The sequence below is a fragment of the Dermochelys coriacea genome, chromosome 6 (genome assembly GCF_009764565.3).
Source record: "Dermochelys coriacea isolate rDerCor1 chromosome 6, rDerCor1.pri.v4, whole genome shotgun sequence".
Lineage (NCBI taxonomy): Eukaryota > Metazoa > Chordata > Testudines > Dermochelyidae > Dermochelys > Dermochelys coriacea.
The window spans coordinates 127735578-127740692 of record NC_050073.1 but is presented as its reverse complement, the minus strand read 5'-3'; positions in this window follow the sequence as shown (position 1 = coordinate 127740692).

Sequence of the window (5115 nt, the reverse complement as noted above, 5' to 3'; positions counted from 1 at the left end):
CCAGTTAAAGGTTGGTAATGGGGGGAGGCAGAGAAGTTAACTCTGTAGAGGGATGCTAACGAAGTTTCAGTCTCCCACTTAAATGCATTCCTGTGTCCTTCTTTTGTGCACCCACATGTCTGCTATATTTGAGACAGTGCAATTAAAACTTGTATCTTTTCCATGTCCAGCCCCCCGTCCCGGTTACAATGCCAGACTCCACTCAGAGGGTGCTGCCCCTCCAGCGCATATCTGTGTGTCTCAGGCTTTCCGTGCCTACTGAAGGCAGGAAGTGTGTTTGGTACCATTCATCCAAATATTTTCTTTCCAGCAGTTGACATGGATTCCAAACCTGGCCCTCAAATGACTTTGCCTAAATGATGAGCAATTCAGTCTTGTATTGAACTGTATCATTAAATGTACATGTCAGAGAATTAACAAAACCTGCTCATTTGCTCGTGTCTGAATCTATGCCATGTACACTCAGTGACACACCACTACTACATTCCAGGGGTCTTTGACAGAGGTGACCCACTTCTTTGACCAGACCCACTGCTGCCATACTAATGCACCTGAGGCTCTAAGGATTCACACACACTGGAGGACATGTTATGACCTGCTGTTGTCACTCATCTTCATCAGGACCATGCTTTCCCTAGTCCAACAACCGGGTGTCTCTGGCAATGATCAGCGAGGTACCCACAGGGTAGGAGGGGGGCAGGGTCAGCATAACTAGAGTTTAACCCATGCCAGAGATGAACAGAGCTTGTGGCAGTACGAGCTGTTCTATTACACAAGTATTGTAGGAGTGGGTTGTCAAGCATACCAGGAGTAGAGGGGCGCCGAGTACATTATGAGCTACAATAAGTGCTATCAGCGACTGTTTATATCAGTTCATTCGACTTGGGCTGTCTTTCCTCCAACAGGTCAATGGTTAATACACTTCAGGCAGGAAGCCATTCGAGTGCTCTCCATAGTTTGGTTGAGCAGCCAGGGTCATACATACTGATGCCTGGAGAGGAGAGTTGCAGGCTAGAACTACCCTGCAGTTGTCTAAGAGGGGTGGTGGCTGTGCCCAAGTGTTCTGGGTCTGTGAAGGGGAGGCCACTGGGGGAAGGGTGGCTTTTTATGGGACAGCAGAAATCGCCACACCCACAGCAAACAGGTGTCTTTGCTCAGCTCCTTCCTGCTATCAACCATGATTGAGAGCTAGAGGAATATCCTGAAAAGTGCTAGATATGGCAGATGCATTTACATTGGCCTCGAGGGAACTGTTTTCCACACAAGGAATAGACAGAATGGGGAATGCCCAGCGAGAAGGGGACTCCAGTCCAGCTTAGCCTAACTTGATGCTCATTCTGAAAATAGAAGGGGATGCATTGCCTGGGGTTTGAACAATTCAGGGTCAACGTCTCTCTAACCAGTTCCTGCACCCGTCAAGCTGTCACTGCCTCATCTAATCAAACTCCCCCTGTATGTTCATGACTGACAAAGTGCCTTGAAAATTAAAGGAAAAGAAGGTGAAATCATCTTTGAGTTCCAACTGGTGGTTCAAATAGAATTCACACAAGACTCTGCCCATCGCAACTCTGTAGCAGAAATGATTCCTGGATATTAATCACTACAGACCAGGCTTTTTTCTTGCATACCCTGTGTTGGTGCCCACATCTTCCCCTCCTTCCCAAAAGAGCTTGCCTAATGCCACCTCTGCACCTGTAGCAGCATCTTTGCATTGCCCTCAGTGCTTAGGAGATCCCGGCATGCTCCACAGTGCACAGCGTCAACCTAGGGTTGCCACCTGTCCAGGTTTTTCCCAGGCTTGTCCCATTTGTGCGGTGGCTGCACTGGGAGATCCGTCAGGGTGCTCATACATGCTTTCAGCTGACCAGTTTTAGGGGCTCAGGATTTCCCAGACATCCCGTTTTTCACATCTCAGAAGTAGCTGCCGTGCCCTAGAGGAGCTGGGATTGAAGAGTCAAAGGCCAATCATCCCCTCTGCCCAAGATCCTGGAGCTCCAAAGGAGACACATCCAAGGAGATGTGGGGGACATGCCGGGCAGTCACAAAAGACAGAACATTCCTGAAAGCTTCTCTACCTGTTGTGACAAATCCATGTGTTCCTCCTGCACCCCTCGTTAAGGGACAATAATGTCAAGGGTCTAGAACAGGGTTTGCTGTTCAGGACACAATGGCTAATAAACATCCTGATGGACTGTGGAAAGGATTATCTGACTCCCAGAACATGGCCCGGCTGCATCAGAGCACAATCTTCTGTTATCCGGGATAAAGTCATGGCCTCGTTTGAGACCCTGTGCACGTCTCCTGGTGCCTGCATTAGGGAGCTATGCCTGCCTGCTCACATCACCACACCCCTGGGCACCAGCCTCTCAGAACCCCAGCAGGCACAGGGGAGAGCATAGCTCTCAAACACCCGGACGTATCCAAACTACATAGACTTCAAAGAGCTAACCTTGGTGCCCAGAATTGATTGCCAGCGCAAAATGAGAGCAGACTGGAACTCCCTTAAGGGGTTGGGCTTCATGCTGCGGCTGGAAAATAACTAACTAAAAAATAAGGCCATTTCCCAAGACACTCTAGAGAGATGCACTAATGTGCAAAAGCAACTAAAGGAGGTTTGAGGAACTTCCCAGCTGACAAGCTGATAACACAAGTATCAACACCTCAGGAGCCCAAACTGGCTTGGTTTAGCATTGGAATCATACAAGGACAAAATCAAAAAGCCACAGATCCTTCCCATTACTTAGACAATGTGACTGATCCTGAATACAAAAGATCAAAGACTGATTCCAGAACAGGAGCACAGGTGAAATATGACTGATGGCAAGCAATCCTCAGTCCCTTCGTTCTAGGGTGACCAAATAGAAAGTATTTAACATTGAGACGGGGTGGGGGGTAATAGGTGCCAATATAAAAAAAAGCCCCGAATATCAGGACTGTCCCTGTAAAATTGGGATGTCTGATCACCCTACTTTGTTCTCTTCTTGCATTTAAAAGGAAAGGTGCAGCGTCCCTTCCCTAAGCCCGGTACGGAAAGGAAGCGGTGTCCCCGTGCTATACGGCAGAGGGTGGGAAATGGGGGAAGTGAAGTGGCAGAGCAGTTGAAATCTGAATTTTGTAAATTTGAATGCCCAGCAACAATTATGGTTTTAGCATATGCTGATTGGCGTGGGGGAAAGTCTGTAAGGGGCTAGGTGCTGAAAACCAGAGAGACTGATGATAGACGTGTGTCTCGGGTAGCTGTGGGCAGGGACAGAGTGGCTGGCCTAGCTAGGCAAGGACTAAGGCTCTAGGAATCGGATCCTTATGTTCTGTTCACAGAATTGCAAGCTTCTACATGTGACCAAGGTGTGTCCTTACGTTTGAAAAGTGACTACGCTGCCAAAGAGAACTGTGTGGTCTGTGTTGTGTTCACTTTCTCATCCTCTTGCCCAGATACATGCCCCAGAAGAACCTTTTGGGATTGGGGAAAACCACAGCAGCCTGTCTGTACTTCACCCTGCAGGAGGCATTGCAGGAAGCTGCTGTGTAGAAACAGCATTCAGGGAATTCAATGACAAACTCATTTCACCCTTCCACGCATCCTGTTTTTGCCAGTGTAGGCAAGGCCTATGGGGAAATTCAAACGGATTTTTGGTGCAAATAGGGACAGAAAATAAGCCACAAAATGGTATGCAACCAGAGATGAATGAACTGTCTGAAGAGAAAAGAGTACTTGTGGCACCTTAGAGACTAACAAATTTATTAGAGCATAAGCTTTCGTCAGCTACAGCTCACTTCATCAGATGCATTTGGTGGAAAAACAGAGGAGAGATTTATATACACACACAGAGAGAACATGAAACAATGGGTTTATCATACACACTGTAAGGAGAGTGATCACTTAAGATGAGCCATCACTAGCAGCGGGGGGGAGAGGGGAGGAGGAAAACCTTTACATTACACAAAGTAAAACTACTTCCCCATGTTATTTCTCCCCCCCCCCATTGTTCCTCAGATATTCTTGTTAACTGCTGGAAAAGGCCTACCTTGCTTGTCACCACGAAAGGTTTTTCTCCTGCACCCCCCCCCCCCCCCCGCTGCTGGTGATGGCTCATCTTAAGTGATCACTCTCCTTACAGTGTGTATGATAAACCCATTGTTTCATGTTCTCTGTGTGTGTATATAAATCTCCCCTCTGTATTTTCCACCAAATGCATCCGATGAAGTGAGCTGTAGCTCAGGAAAGCTTATGCCTCAAATAACTTTGTTAGTCTCTAAGGTGCCACAAGTCCTCCTTTTCTTTTTGCGAATATAGACTAACACGGCTGCTACTCTGAAACCTGTCTGAAGAGAGAGTGATTTAAATAATGTATTTTGCATATTTCTCCTTTGTGAATCTTCCCTGAATAGACTTATTTTTATAATTTGATGGAAATTTGCAATTGCTGAACCAATAGTTTGTGAACATATTTCATCCTCTGGGTTGTCTACAGACCATTCACTAGTCCTGGCACATGATTGGGCACCTAAGCCACATGGTATTAGTTTGGCATCCTGGTTGGACCACTGAGACTTCTTTAAGCAGAAAAAGGGGAATGAGATAGCAAGGCCTCCTTGAGACCACCCCTATGGAAACCTTTGTGCAAACACATTTGCACAATTATTTGACCTTCCGTGAACATCTGTGTGACAAAAGAACCACTTTTTAATGTAGAAACAAATCCAGACAATCACTAGTGCCATCAAAGTTCAACTGCAGAATTTAACCAACCATTCCTGCAGCATTTACCCAGCTCTTTATGGATTAGTAAAACCAACTCAGATGAAATTATTCATGTAGCTTTCTAAATTTATACTCTCAACTTCACAACTTTGGATCCTTCTCAATCCTTGCAAAGCTCGAGAGGCTGCAACTGTCACCAGGGGATCCACTTTCATCAATGGTGACAGCGTGTTAAATTTCAAGATGCTGTGACAATTTTGAGGGGGAAATCTGTAACACACTGGCATTTGATATTCCTCTTGCCCTACTTACGGAGCTCTTGGGAGTATTTCCAAACACGACCTGTGTGTTATGGCTCAGGACAAACATGTAGATTTTCCACACCACAAGAGCATGCTCATTGAGCCTTGGAG